The following is a 16352-nucleotide window of genomic DNA, read 5'->3' on the forward strand; positions in this document are numbered from 1 at the left end:
AGAGGGGCCTTTGCAGTTATGCCTAAAACACAAGGGAGTGGACAAGGCTTCCATCATGCATCCCTCTAGGTGGGTCCTGGGTCAGTAGGGAGCAAAGACGCTTTTCAGCTCTGCCAAGTGTGGTGTCCTCCAGAGCCCTAGGAAAGGGAGCTAGGATCTCAGGTTAGCCAGAGGACTCCCTCTGACTCCTGATTCCCCCAAGGGAGGATGTGAGTGGGGACCCGCGAGGGACAGAGCCCAGGCTAACAAGTTCCTGCGTTTTGGGGATTGAAGGAAGGTGTCCTAGGAAAACGAAATCCTATGTTCTTTGGTGACAACCTCTCCAAGTGACCACCAGAGAGCAGCAAATCATACAGCATAGCCCATCAACCCTGGCCAATAGCAGGCAACAAGCAATCCCTTTGAATAAGCCAGGTAAGCCAGATATGCCACTATCCCAGAGACACAGAGACCTACTGTACTGGTGCCAAGTTCAGGTCTTGCCACCTCTTCATCATCTCCTCCTTGGAGTAGCTGATACCCCCAGGGAACCTCTCCCCATGCTCAAGGAGACTGGCAGAATTGGAGAATATGGTAGTGGCGTTGGTGTGTGTCATTGCCTACACTCTTTAGGAGACCGAAGCAGCAGGCTCTGCATGCACCTCCATTAATTCAGGTAGGGTTGCTAAGCACCTACTGTGTGCTGGCAGTATTCTTGGGACTGGAAATACAAAAGGGAAGTGGCCCCCTCCACTCCCACGTCCAGACCTAAGGGGCAGTGGGCTTTGTCTGCAAGGAACCAGATATTCTGAGCCAGTTACATAGTTACATAGCCACTCAGTTCTGCCTCCATGGCAGAAAGCAGCCCGAGACAGGATGTAAACAAGTATCCATGGCTAGGGGCCAGGGACATGATCTGTGGATGCAGTAGCTGGGATGTGATCTAATTTTCAGCTGTCATAAATCTTTGCCTTCCTTTTGATTTCTCTAACATTAAAGCATGGGAAATTATCTTTAGCTCTGGAGCTGGGTTAAAAGAGGCTATAGGTTGGATCTGCCTCACAGACTGGAGTTTTCTGTCCCCTGATCTGAGGACAGGGACAAAGCATTACCACTAGGAGCCAAACTCTGGGAGCCAGAGATGCAGCTGGTAGGTAGGAGTGCGGAGGCTTGCCTCAGTGTCGAAGGCTGCAGTGTGGTTGGCGATGAAGCCCTTGCACAGCCTTGGGGCTCCTCCCCAGCACCAATAAAGAAATCAGAGTGGGTCTCACTGTGTAGGCAAGATGTAGTAAAGACTTTAGATTTTAAGATATCTTTGATAGCACAGGTAAAACAGGTACTCATTTTGCCTACAAACAGACAGATGAAACTAAAGTCTCTTTAGGTCCCCTCTGTCCTCCAACCCCCTGAGGCTGCAAGGTCATCCCTCGGCGTCCGTGCCACATCTACGGTGCTCGTGTGCGACAATAGCTGCAGAGAATCTATGCGTGTCCTCGCCAGTCCTTTCTTTTCTTTTTAAACGTGCATGGGAGTTTTGCCTGCATGTGTGTATGTGCAGTGTGTACATGCCTGGTGCCTCAGAGGCCAGAAGAGGGGGTCAGATTCCCTGGGACTGGAGTTACAGATGCCTGTGAGCCACCACGTGAGTGCTGGGAATTGAACTCAGGTATCCTGCAAGAGCAGCCAGTCCTCTTAACCGCTGACCACAGTTTACTCATTTTTAGCTTATTTTAATATATAAAGGCATAAGATTGAATATATTAGTGGAGTACTATATAATGTTAAAATTTTTATTAGATTTTCCAATTTTATTTTATGTGTGAGTGTTTTGCCTGTGTGTATGTATGTGCACCATGTGTGTGCTTGGTGCCTGCGGCAGTCAGAGGGAGGGTTGGATCCCCTAGAACTGGAGTAATGGATGGTTTTGAGCCATCGTGTGGATGCTATGAATCAAACCCAGGTCCTCTGCAAGACCAACAAGCACCCTTAACCCACCCAGCCTTCTCGCCAACCATGGTGTTTGGATACACGTGTACATTACATTGAGTGTTTGAGGATTGGCATACTTATTTCTTCAAATATTTGTCATTTAAGCCGAAAATTTCAAAATCCCTTTTTATATGTTTTTAAAAAGATTTATTATTATCTCAACGTGTGTGTGTGCGTGCATGCGTGTGTGTGTGTGTGTGTGTGTGTGTGTACATGCCTCTGAGTGCCCATGAGGGCCAGAAGAGAGTAGAGATTGTCTGGAGTTGTCATTACAGGAGGTGAGCTGCCCACATGCATGCTGGGAACTGAACTCAGGTCCTCTGAGCAGAGTCTTAGTGAGGTTCTGTTATTGGCATAGAACTGTGAACAGAGTAACTAGGGGGAGAAAGGGCTTCTCTGGCTTACAGGTTACAGCCCATCACAGAGGGAAGCCAAGGCAGGAGCTCAAGGCAGAAACCAGGAGGGAGAACGGAAGCAGAGACCATGGAGGGCGCTGCTTCCTGGCTTAACCACCATGACTTGTTCAGCCCATTTTCTTCCCTTCCCTTCCCTTCCCTTCCCTTCCCTTCCCTTCCCTTCCCTTCCCTTCCCTTCCCTTCCCTTCCCTCCCCTCCCCTCCCCTCCCCTGCCCTCTCCTGCCCTCCCCTCCCCCATTCCCCTCCCCTTCCCCTCCCCTCCCCCTTCCCTTCCTCTCCCTCCCTCCCTTCCTTCCTTTTCCTCTCTTTTCCTTCCTTCCCCTCCTCTCCTCTCCTTCTCCTCTCCCCTCCCCCCCTCCGTCCCTCCGTCCCTCCCTCCCTCTCTCCCTCCCTTTCTTTCCACAGGGTTTCTCTGTGTATCCCTGGCCGTCATGGAACTCACTCTGTAGACCAGGCTGGCCTCGAACTCAGAGATCTGCCTGCTTCTGCCTCCCGAGTGCTGAGATAGCTTATTTCTTATACAGCCCGGAACTACCACCCACAGTGAGCTGGGCCCTCCCATATCAATCAGTAACCAGGAAAATGCCCCACAGATATGCCTATAGGACAATCTAATGGATGCATTTTCTCAGTTGAGGGTCCCTCTTCCCAAGAATGTTTAGGTTGTGTCAAGGTGAAAACCTAGTGGGCATAAACGACAAACACTCTAAACCACTGAGCAGTCTCTCCAGCTCCTCCTACAGTTTTTGAAACGTACATCAGCAGCAGCCCGCATGACCTTGCTGGGTAGAACTCCCTGCTCCTATATAACTATAACTTAGCACCACCAATCAGCCTTCCCATCACCCTCTTTTGACTCTCCCAGGCTCTGGGAATCACCTATCCACTCTCAACACCACCAGGAAACAAACTTTGTAAATTTCCACACAGGAGTGAGAATATGTGGTGTTTGTCTTTCTGATTCTAGTTTTTTCCACATAACATCTGTGTTGCAACAAAAAGGGTTCATTCTCTGTTCCCTGCTAGGCTGGTAAATACTCTAAATTTCATTCTTTCAAAAGATTTGTTTGCTTTTTAAAATATGTATTGGTGTTTTGCCTGTATGTATGTATTATGTGCACTGTGTGCATGCAGTGCCCATAGAAGCCAGAAGAGGGCGTTGGATTCCCAGGAACTAGAGTTACCCCGCGGGTGCTGGGAATTGAGTCTGGGTCCTCTGCAAAAGCAGCAAGTGCTCTCTTTTTTATTTTTCTTATTGAGGTATACATTTTTCTCTGCTCCCCCTTTTTCCTCCACTCCCCTTCTACCCTTTCCTGTCACCCCCATGCTCCCAATTTACTCAGGAGATCTTGTCTTTTTCTCCTTCCTATATAGATCCATGTATGTCTCTCCTAGGGTCTTCTTTGTTGTCTAGGTTGTCTGGGGTTGTGGACTGTAGGTTGGTTTTTCTTTATGTCTAGAAGCCACTTAGAGTAAGTACCTCTCTCAATATGTTTTTTTTTCCAGATCTGTCCATTTGCCTGCAAATTTCAAGATGTCATTATTTTTTTCCATTGTTTAATACTCTGTTGTGTAAATGTACCACATTCTCTTTATCATTTCTTCAGTTGAGGGGCATCTAGGTCGTTTCCAGGTTCTGGCTATGACAACACTGCCATGTACATGGTTGAGCACATGTCCTTGTGGTATGATTGAGCATCCTTTGGTTATATACCCAGCAGCAGTATTACTGGGTCTTGAGGTAGATTGCTTCCTAATTTTCTGAGAAACGCACTCCCACCAGCAATGCAGGAGTGTTCCCCTTACCCCACATCCTCTCCAGCGTAAGCTGTCACCAGTGTTCTTTATCTTGGCCATTGCACAAGTGCTCTTAACCACCGAGTCATCTCTCCAGCTCCTCCCTTCTAGTTCAAATCATCATCTCTAGATTCGTTATAAAATAGACACAGATGCGATGCAAATGGCTGCTTTGCTTGAGGAATCATGAAAAAGAAAAAGGTCTGCGGAATGGCTCAGCAGATAAGGGTGCTTGCCATCAAGCCTGACGACCTGAGTTCGAGTCCTGAAGCTCATAGAGGAGCAAATGGACTCCTGCAGATTGGACTCTGACCTCCACACAAGTGCACACCCACCCCCACACTATAAACATTTTTAAAAGGGGTGGGGGGTGACTTTAGCGTAGATGCGGCCACCGTAGGCCTGCCTTCGGAGCGCATGTTGGCAGCAGAGTAGTGATGCTTCAGTATTTTCACCTGTGGTCGGCTGGGTCCTCAAATGCAGAACCTAAGGGTGCAAGTGCACCGGGCCTGCTGGGAGCAGTGAGACCCCAGATCCTGAATTTCTTGTAATCCCCTGATCTGAGTGCCTGCAGCTGCTCTGAGCACGAGACCTTCAGGAGTTCCTGATGGCAGGAGAGTGGTTTCTGGTGGGTTTGGCTGGGACGTAGCTATCTCTATATAATCTGCCCCTGAACACACTAAAGGGGGCATTCTTGGGGAATTTAAGGATGACCCGTGTCTCTGTCTCTCTGTCTCTGTGTGTGTGTCTTTGTATTTTAACCTCCAGCCCCTTGCCCGAAGCTTGGTAACTGGGTAATAGCGCACAGAGCGCAGACACAGGGGCACGGTGCGTAGCAATTGGAGGTCCCCACCTAGATATCGGGAACTAGGGAACACTGAGAGGTCGCCTTCAGAAGGTGAGGATAAATTGGGGTATATGTGTTAATCCTGACGTCTTTCGCTCGGTTTGACAGCAAGTGGAAGTCAACCGAGAAAGAGGAGTAAACGAACAGGGTTGTCCCTGGCCGGAGGGGACGTAAGTATTGGGAAAAGATAGAATGTATATAGCTTAAAAAGATAAATGTGTACAGATGTATGATATGTTGATTGTGTTGTCTTTTGTGTTCTGGACTGGAGAAAGACATTTGATTCTAGGAACTAAGAAAGGTATCTTGACTTTAAAATATGGGCTTAAGAATTTGATGCTTTGGAAAGGAGGTTCTGTTTTTGTCTCTACAGACGATGAGAGCCTAAGGATTTATCTGATATTCATGTGGTTTGAATCCCTGAGACCCCCTGAAATGTTGCAGTGGAGTGTGAGCGGCAGCGGCTCCAGGCGGCCTGCTCAGCAGGAAGTAGCCAGACATATTGACAAAGCCCAAATTCCCTAAGTGGGGCTCCTTCAGTGGTTGCAGAGCAGCAAGCCTGCTTCCCTGAGTTCTGCTCCACTTCATGCACCAGTTTGGACCCAGAACGAAGGCAGCTGGAGCAGAACTTTGATAGGTAGCTGTGGTGGAAGGCACATTGCCTCAACCCAGTTGGGCCCCAGCAGTGCCAGAAGTATCAGCAAACGCAACAAGTGCTGGAGCTGAGACAAGCTGGAGCACAGACCGCACTGGGCTGCCCTAGAACGCAGCAGCGGGGCAAGGAAAAGACAGTGGCAGTTCCAGGCTCTACACGCCGAAGAGTCTGCGGCAGAGGGAATTTAAATCAAGACTGCCCTATTGTAGGAGTAGGTGGACTTATGACTAGTACAACAAATGTCTTGTTCACACTTATCATTCCATTTGTATGACGTCTGTTAATATTGCCTCTTATGTGGTGAAACAACTCAATGGTTACATGAATAGCCCTAGAAATGTTACAATTAGCACACCGGATTGTACTGTTTAGCCAAAGAGTTGGTAGAATCATAGCTCAAATGGGAGGCTGGGTCCAGTGGTGATTGGAGACCCTATTGCTGGCAATCTTAATGCCTGTTGCCATGGGCATTCATCTTTAAATTCTGTGTAAGATCAGACAACCCATGAGAATGTAGCATATGGTCACTTAGCAGAAGCAGGATCAGCTGGGCTACTAGGGAAGCCAAAGAGGTGCACGAACAAGATGTCTTCCATGCACTCAGCTGACAAGAATGAATGTGCCACGGGGGTATGGCAGCTGGGGTATGTTATTTAGGGGACTGCTGAAGGAGCAGTGGTTTCTGATTGCTCCTGGGGTCATGGCAAAGCCACTCCTAAAAGTCCTGAGTCTGATATGGTCACACACCTCTGTTCACTTGAGGGGAAGAGGGTGTGTGGGAAATAGTATGAGGAACCAACAGTCTCTGGGATACTTGAATCTACCTGTCTTACAGGCTTAAGTTGCTCTCATGTTCCCTAAAAGCCAGTATTCTCCTGAGGAGATGCTGTCACTCCTGAGTACAGGTTCAATCAAAGTGACCAAAAGGCTATGTGGTCAGGAGGGTCTTCTGTTTTATAAAAACTTTAGGGGGGAGATGTTGGAAGCAGTGAGACCCCAGATCCTGAATTTCTTGTAATCCCCTGATCTGAGTGCCTACAGCTGCTCTGAGCACGAGACCTTCAGAAGTTCCTGATGGCAGGAGAGTGGTTTCTGGGGTTTGGCTGGGGCGTGGCTATCTCTATATAATCTGCCCCTGAATACAATAAAGGGAGCATTCTTGGGGAATTCAAGGATGACCCGTGTCGCTGTCTGTCTGTCTGTGTGTGTGTGTGTCTGTGTATTTTAACCTCCAGCCCCTTGCCCGAAGCTCGGTAATTGGGTAAAAGTGCACCGAGCGCAGACACAGGGGCGCAGTGCACAGCAGGGCCGGCTGTCGCTCTTACCAGACCTGTCACACACAGCCTTTCACACGCTTTAAACTTTGCTTTCATTTTACACACCCATAGAGAATGCTTAATACCACCCCTGGTGTTATGAACACCAGGACACTGTCCCCAACTCACTGCCGCTTGCTTTCTGTCCCAACCCGTGATCACATATGTCATCACATGGTATGTGGCAGGCAGTTGGTGGCGTGTCTGCAGGCTTTGCCTCTCAGCAAATGGCAGCACTGGGCTCTTTCTAGTAGGTTAGTCTGGGGGAGGTGTGGTCAAACCTTCTCATCTGAGGCTCACACCTGGAGCAGCTACTGCGTTACTGTGTAGGAGGATGAGGAACAGGAGAGACAGGTGGCCCCAAGTCCTTGCTGATGGCAGAGGTGATTCCAGCAGAGGCCAGCAAGGGTCTCACTTCTGCTTCTCATTCTGATATCCACCCAGCATTATCTGAGCCCTGAAGAACGTGCATAAGTCACACAACCCAAAGGCTCTTACCACAATAATGTCTCATGTCTCCTTTGTAAATATGCAGAGATGGGGACATCACTACCCTGCAAGCAGAGGGGCTTAGGCACATCTGTACTGCCTGGGTCCTGCTGCAGCGGTTGTGCTGTGTGGATTAGCTTTCCATGTTGATTGGCTACCTGGAGAAAGGCAGCTGACAGTGAGCTCAGCCTTTCCCAGGCCAGGCCAGTACACCCATACACCCTGAGGGAAACACGCTGTAATCACACCGGAGCTGGAACTCAGGTGGTGCGGTTCTCCCCTGTTCGTGAGGGCTCACAATTAGAGCTCGCAGACTCGTTACCGGTCTTTAGAAGTGATTTATGATTCACATGTTCAAATTCATGGTGTTCAGGTCACCCAAACCCCCAAACTGCCTGGAAAACACCCCTTCCCCTGCCAGTCTCCTAATCTTCCTGTCAGTGGGGGGGCTACTGTTGCCAGCTCTGTTTGTGCCACTCCCCCACCCAGAGATGGCGTATTACTAGAAAGCAAATCTCAAGAAATGAAGCAAGGCAGACCCGGACCCTCACTGCTGATTTTGCACTGCCCAGCAGCTCTGGGAGATAATTGCCCGTCAATATGTGCAGATGGTCCTGATCCCTTCAGCAGCAGCAATGACAGAGAACTTGGCTGGATGTGCACTGGCTGCTCCCCATGGCATTTTCTTTACGTGAACTGGCCCACTTGGCACAACTCAGGGAGATAGTTCTGTCTGCCCGATGATGCAGGTGTCCACAGAGCCCAATTGCCTGCTGGATTCCTCCAGGTTGCGTATGCAGGCAGCCGTGATCCTTGCACGCTCATACGCCAATATAATGAATGGTTGGAAGTGGATCGCTGGGTGGCTTTTGTTTACATAATATCACTGCCTTGCCCTCTGGAGCAGTCACGGCCATTTACAGTTCCACAAACAATGCAAGGTGACACCTTGTCCTGTCGCTAGTGGCCTTTATCTGTCCTTTCCGTCTTTGCCAGTGTGACGGGGAAGCTGTCTTCCTCATAGTGTTTCCCCCCTGTGAGTATAGTTGAATGTGTTTTTCATACAGATCTGCGGAACATGGCATGGACGGAATGATGCAGCCGGAAGCCCCAGGGCAGGGGAACCCAGCACTGCAGCAGTGTTTCTGCCTGGCAGAAGGCTTCATAGTGCTGAGGTCCCTGTTGTAGGGAGGGCACGGCTGTCAGAGGGAAGGGCCTGAGCAAAGGCACACAGGGATGGGAGGTGGGGATGCTGGGCTGTCCTCTCTTTCCAGCTTTGCTTCTGAGTCCCTGATGCCCAGCTCCAGGCAGGCTGTTTCCTCTGCACTGCCCCCCACCCCAGCTGGAGTTATAATGCAACCCTAGATAGAGAGGGGCACTCCTCACACATCAAAGAAGGCATCTCGTAGAGGGATTCTATCCCAAAGCCTCCAGTGAGGAAAGGCTGGGGGCCCCCTCGCTGCCTCTCTTGACCTTCTTGCCCCTCCCACCCTGCTCTATCAGCCAGGAGCGTACATCCTCATTAACACGGTTCAGTGGTCAGCCTAGTAATTGATCTCCCTCTGGCCCAGTGTGGACGTTGGCTAATGGGGATGAATGGGGCGGGAGGTGCCGTGAGGGACGATCACTTGGAGGCCCACACAAGGAGCAGAGGCAGGCAGGAGATGGAGATGCTGAGCTAGTTTGTCTGGAAGTCTGGTGTCCATGGCTGCTTCTGCTCCCCCTGCCCCGACTCCAGACCCTGCAGCTGACAGGTGGATAGTTAGGTAGAGAGTGGCCCTGGATTCAGCTGCCACTGGCCCCAGGGACAGAGCCCAATCCTGGGAGCCAGGCTCCAGTTCTAGAGAAGCGCGGGGGAGGCTGTGAGCACTGCAGCCTCAAGGTTAGGCAGGTGATGTCTCCAGCTTCTCAGTGTGGGGATCCTCCAGGATAGGCCAGCAATAGGGGCAGATGGGAAATGAGGTTCTTTTGCTTCGTCAGCCGACAAGGATTTATCGAGTGGTCACAGTGAGCCAGTCGCCGTGTGAGGAGTTGGGGTAGACATGAGGTGGGGAAGAAAGGTAGGAGGGAACACTGAGAAGCTTGCAGAGGAGGTTTGCTGCCGGGAACTATTTAGAAAGGGATCCGGAAGGTATGCGTGCTGAAACCTGAGGAAAGATTCCGAGCCAAGAAGACAGGCCTGAGGTAGGAATGGGCTGGGTACACGTGAGAGATCGGAAGAGGGCCCCGCAGATGAGATACAGCCACAAGGAGGAGATGAGGTCAGACATTGGCTGAAATAAAGTCAGGAGCGATTCACGGCCAAGGCCAAAAGGCCAGTTGCCAGGTTTAAGGGGCCACATCCTTCTGATGTGACACTGGCCAATCACAAAGGCAGAAGATGACGTCATGAGGGTCAGTTGTGCCTGAAAACCCCAGGGAAGTCAGTTTAGGGGATAGCCACGGTGCCAGAAATGGTGGAAAAGAGACACTCGGGGCATTTGGGCTAGCCTCAGACAGCTTTAGAGGTATAAAGGAGTCCTCTGACCCTTCAGGTAGAAGTCACACACAGGGCAGGCTTTCTGCCTCCTCCAGCCTCTGCCTCACTTGTGAGCCTGACTCAGACGATCCTCCCAACAGCCAGAATGCCTATAAATGTGTGCGAAGGAGGCCCGGTAAAGTCTCACACTGGAGCAGGGTGCAGTCAGCTGGCAGGCAAGCAGGAGCATTCTAGAATTCTTTCCGGATCTCAGACATTAAACCCACGTATGCTTTTTATGGGCAATTTAAGTGGTTTTCAAGGGTAATGTTGACTGTTCTCTTGATTTTTGCCATATGTACTGATTTTGCTGTTGAATACCCAAGTTGGATGCAGTTGTCATGGTTCTTGTGGGGCTAAGAGGTGCCGCAGACCTGTTGTGAGCAAGTGCTGGAAACCTGGGGGGAGGCCTCATGTAGAAGGGTCATAGTGACTCATCCCTGCCTCACGGTATGCTGACACCCCCATATCCTTGCTGAGTTTGGCCCTCACCCCATGGTGCTATATCTCCCCTGAGGCCTGGTTAGTTCCTCTTTGTCTCAATTCCTCCCTCCCTTCCTCCTTTCCCCTCTCTCTCCCTCCCATCCTTCTACCCTTTCTTTCTTCCTCTCTTTCTCTCTCTGAGACAGTCTTACTATGTAGCACAGGCTCGCCCTAAACTTGTGATCCTTTTGCTACAATTACAGGTGTGTGTCACCATGCCCAGTTTACTCTCTTGAAGGTACTGGAGTATGCAGTGCCCTGTTGCCGTAACAACACCATGGAGAATTGACCTAAGGGACTAGAGCTTATTTGGCTCATGGTTTCAGAGATTTAAGGATAAAGTTTCCTGGTTCCATCATTGCTGGCATGTGATGGGGCAGAATGTCTTGGTCAGTGGGCACAGGTGATAGAGGAAGCTGCTCACTTTATAACATCTAGGAAGCAGAGAGATGAAGGGTCCAGAAACAAAACATATTCTTAGAAGGCACACCCCAATGAGCTTCTTCCTCCAATGGGTTAATCCATTGATGTGGTCATCACCCTCCTGGCCCAAGCATCTCTAAAGAGTGGCACCAGCTAGGGATGCCTGTGGGGACATTTTATAACTAGATTGTAACCATCCTCCTCAAATGTTCCTTCCTGCCCCTTCTTGGCCCTGCTTTAGGCTTCTCCACACCCTCATCTAGGGAAAATGACAGTCCAGTTGGCCCTCTGTATCGGTGTGTTCTGTAGTTGTTAATGCAACCAGTCATGGCTCAAACAATTAAAAAATTATGTCTGCACTGAGCCCGGGCAGATTCCCTCCCTGTCATTATTCTCTAAACAATACAGTGTAATAACTATCTACGTAGTGTTTGTTAAGTATAATAACTAATCTGGAGATGATTAGACGACATTTATGGGTGCTGTCGTTGGAACGTGAAATGCCTCCCACATGCTCATGTGGGTGAACACTTGGCCCTCAGCTGCTGGTGTTGAGTTGGAGGATTATAAAATTTTGAGCACCTACCTGATGGACAAGGGTCACTGGGGTGGCCTTGAAAGTGCTATCTGCTTCCTGTTCTGGCCTGAGCATTCTGCTTCCTGATCTGCAGAGATGCAATGCACACAGTCTTGCTACATCGTTACCCACTCCTGCAGCCAAGCCTCCCACATCATCGTGGACGGATGCTTGCTGAAATGGTGAGACAGAACACTCCTTTCCTCCCTTTAATCACAGCACTTGGGAAGTAGAGGCAGCTGGGTCAGGAGTCTGAGGCCAGAATTGGCTGCAGAGGGTATGCAAGGCCAGCCTGAACCACACAAAACCTCATTTCAAAAAACAAAAATAGCAACAGCAAAAATATTTCCCCTTCTTAAGGTGCATTTTTTTTTTTTTTGTCACAGTGATGGGAAAAGCCGTGCAATGGAGGTTCTGGACCAACACGCTAATAATGCGCTCAGGGATAAGTCTGTGGCTTTTGGATTAGAGATATTAGCAGATTTTGATTTAGGCATTTGTTAAATTTCATTGAGTAATGATTTTTAGAGATCATAGTTTCTTAGTAAACAAAAATAAAAAAGAATGCTTTTAGCCCTATGAAAGCCATCTAAAAGACACGTGGAAGAGAAATCTGGTAAAAGGCCTAGAACAAAATGTATGTATGTATGTATGTATGTATTTATTATTTAAAGATTGGATCTCACTATGTAACTCTGGCTGTCCTGGAACTCACTATGTAGACCAGGCTAGCCTCAAACTCACAGAGACCCACCTGCCTCTGACTCCCAAGTGCTGGGATTAAAGCTGTGCACCACTACACCTGGCTGACCTTTATTCTTAACATTGGGACATTAGTAGAGGATGAGGATGGGGCACTGGCTCTCAGGACTTCATTGCCAATGCAATAACTTAAGAAATAATCATAAAAAAGAAAGAAGCATGAAGATTAGAAGAGAAGAGACAAGGGCAAGAACTATTTTCCATTTCCAACCTATCAGATACGTAATTAAATTGAGTAAAAATTCAGCGCGTCCACAAAGGACATTCTAAAGGGCTTAAGGAAACCTTTTAATACCAAGAGCCCGAGAAAGTTGATGTATTCGGCAGGTTCAAATGGGTTTTCCAGAATGATGGGTGACATTGTTTCCTTAAGACCAGAAGGGAATCAGTTGGTCTAGAAGGCAGATGAGATGTTCTGGTCAGTGGAATCTCTGTGGAAAGGCATGAGGTGGCAGCTGAGTTCCAGACTGGGAGCATGGAGCTGAGCACAAGCTAGACAGTGTATGCTAGCCAGGAGGAATTACAGCAGTTAGAGGCTCAGTTCAGGAGATTTTCACTCCTTTTCCTGAGTCATATGGAGTCAGACTATTCTACTGTTTTCTGCACGGCTCAAAAATAGAGTCAATTTCCTGTCTCACATCCATTTCCTGGCAGGTTTGGGTTCTTAGGTTATCTGTGATACGCTCAGCAAAATGTCGGTGGCTCAGGGATCACTGAGTGTCAGGTATCTGCTGTTTCTGCCTGGTCCCCACTTCTTCCTCATCCTCTGGATATTCCTTTGTGGAGACCTCACCAATGTTCTCTCAGGGAAGGATGCATAGAACCCATGATTGCAACAGCGTATCCAGTTTCCTGGCCAAGGAGATCAGGCAAATGGCTGTTGCTGCAGGGTCTTTGCTGAGAAACATATGTTCCTCCTTGAAGTTCCAGATCTTCCCATGACTGCTTTCCTGCCCATGGCCCCTCTGCAAGAAACGATGTAGAGACACAAGGTCAGTAAAACACAGCCAACCTTGGCAACCACACTTGAGCCCTTAGATCTAGCTGTGTTTGTTTCCTTTTCTTTCTTTTTTTTTGTTCCCCTTTTTGGTTTTTTTTTTGTTTATTTTTTGTTTGTTTTTGTTTTTTTGTTTTCTACCACCTGTAATCGAGAGTCTTGATTAAGGGCCAAGAAGATGGCTCAAAGGGTGAAGACAGTTGCAACCAAACCTGAAGAACAGACTTTGAGTCCTGGAATCCCCAGGTTGAAAGGAGAGAGCCAACTCTTGAACTGTCCTCTGACCTCTATCTACACTGTGGTAACCCTCCCCACCCAATAAATACATATATAAGTGAAATAAAAATAAAAAAGTCTTGATTGGTGAAATAGGAAAAATGGAAATGTTGAGGCCTGACTTGGACCTGTCCTCTCGTGTGGAGACAGGTGCAAACAGAGCTTCCTGGATGGATTCCAAGTTGGCAATCCCTGCTTCTTCCTCTGAACAGAGAAATGAAGGCATGGCCAAATCTCGGACTACGTGCTAGTTTTTGTAACGTTAGCTTGAGGCATAAATTACAAGTGGTAAAATGTGCCCATTTTAAGTATGTATGTCATTGCATTTTATAAATGCATGTGTCGCTCTGTTAGCTACCCACCACAGTCAGGATGGGGAGGATGGAGAACTTCCCATCACCCAGAAGGATAGAGACGCTCCTGTTTCCCGGAAGGTGCCCTGTGGTGCCTCGGCAGAGCCTCTGTCTTCCTCTCTTGCCACACGCCATCAGGCTGCTTTCTGCCACCGTGGGTTGATCTTGCTTTCTTTAGAATTTAATATACAATTGGATCTCTCTATATCTGCCAGTTTCTCAGCCTCAGATCCAGCCAACTTCTCATCAAAAACGTTTAAAAAATTACACCTATCTTGAACATGTACACACATTTTTCATTGCCATTATTCTCTAAAAGATCCAACTATTTACATAACATGTACATCAACTATTTACATAACATGTACATTGTATCAGGGATTATGAGTCATCTAGAGGTGACTGAATCACAGGGGAGGATGTGAGTCAGTTCTATGCAAATCCATTCCACTGTTTAGGATGCTAGAGCATCCTCCAATGTTGGTGTCTGTTGTGGGCCGAGGGTCTGGAACCAATCTGCCTTGGTGGTGGATGGTCAACTGCATAATTAATCCTCAGGATTTTGGGTGTCCTATATTTTTCAAATTTGCCTACCAGTAACAAAGTATTTGTAATTCCAAATCAGTGTTTACAGGGCTTCTGCGGTCCCCTGTGGACATTAGGGACGACAACGTCCAAGTCAGTGTTGCTGCGGTCCTCTGTGGACATTAGCGACCACAATGCCAGCTGCCCTTGTGTGCAGGTTTCCAGCTCTGGTTGAACTAAACAATGTTGCATCCATACACAACTCCAGGGACTGGATAGATGACTCAGTGTTAACAGCACTTAAAGCTCTTGCCGAGGACCCGGGTCAATTCCCTGCACTCACAACAGATGGGTCACAACCTTTGGTAACTCTGGTTCCAGGGGAAGACACTCTCTGACCTTCTGAGGCACCTTGCCTGCATGGCGAACACATGAGCTCATGTAAGCAGACCTAGACACATAAATAAAGAAGCAAATTCTTGAAGAAACAACAACAGAGTAACTTTCAAATGAATGGTGACTTTATAATGAGACATCTGAATACTTAAACAACTCAAACCAACACTCACACCAAACAAGCCACTCTTTTACAATTTACTTAGTGCTATCTCTGTATCCATTTGGTGCTCTTTCTTGGCATTTTACTTGTTTTAAATAGCCCAGAATGTAAGGGAGAAATGCTGGTGGGTGGTCCTGATCACAAGGAAAAGGCTGCTTTATATTCCACAGGGGCTACATGTAAATCAACCTCATTCGGGTGTGACCTGTGGTCTTGGAGATACAAGTTCAATGCTAAGTCTCTCTCTCTCTCTCTCTCTCTCTCTCTCTCTCACACACACACACACACACACACACACACACACACACGAAAGTGTTATACCTTTTAATAGAAAACACACATCACTAAGTTACATACTGATCAATTGGCAAAAAAGAAAAAACAAAAAAAAAAAAACAGAGGCCTGCAGGACCCTAACCCCATTTTCTGTAGGAGTAATGGATCCATTGGACTTGTGATTTGTCTCTCCGGGACTTCCAAGGCCATTAGTACAAATGGGACGTGACTATTCATGAATACACCGCTTTTTGAGCTTCTGTGTTCTCACGATGTTTTGGAGGTGGGCGTATGCTCCCAGGAGCCCCAGAGGTGTTTTCTTTTTATTGGCAATGATGGTCCTATGGCTGCATTGTTTACCCATCTGCCTTTGATGCAGCATTTGGGTTGTTTGAGCAGTTACAAAAAGCTGCTATTAACTTATGTGGACATATGTTCCCACTTCTAGTCTGTGTATTTTCTTATAAGTAAATACGGTATTTGTTTAATCCTTATAACAGGGTGAAGTAGCCTAATACAATGTACAAGATGGGTCCAGAGCTGTAGGGACATGCAGAATGCCACACAGCTCACAGCAGTCAGTGGTGCGCACCACTTCTTTGGTGGCACCTAAGTGTCTTTGTTCAGTCAGCCCTTGTAGTGACCTGGGGGGGGGGGGCGGGTCTTGTCTCTGTCGGTGTGCTTTTGCTGGTCATATGATCTGAACGTGTCAAAAGTTTGTGCGTTGGGAGCTTGGCTGCCAATGTCATGGTGTTGAGAGATGGGGCCTTGGAGGGATGACTGCGAGATGATGACTGCCCTTCTGAATGGATTAGCTCATCGGGGACTGATGGGGTACCCACTATGTTGTGTGGAAACAAGGCCCTTTCCAGATGCCTGAGCTGTGCTCCAACACTTCCAGCTCTCAGAACTTGGAGCTGAGTACTCTCCTCTGTGCATCTCGTAGTTGACAGCATATTCACTTAGGGACTGGACAGTTGTCTTTAAGTTCCCCGGATGTAAAGCGTGCCATTTCGGTCCATCTAAGAACTGCTCAGCTGTCCAGATCTGTGACTGCAGGCCTGCTGCATGTCTGAGCATGAGCGTCAGGCTGTACCCATAGCCTCTGGAAGCCG

The sequence above is a fragment of the Arvicola amphibius genome, chromosome 6 (genome assembly GCF_903992535.2).
Source record: "Arvicola amphibius chromosome 6, mArvAmp1.2, whole genome shotgun sequence".
Classification (NCBI taxonomy): Eukaryota; Metazoa; Chordata; class Mammalia; order Rodentia; family Cricetidae; genus Arvicola; species Arvicola amphibius.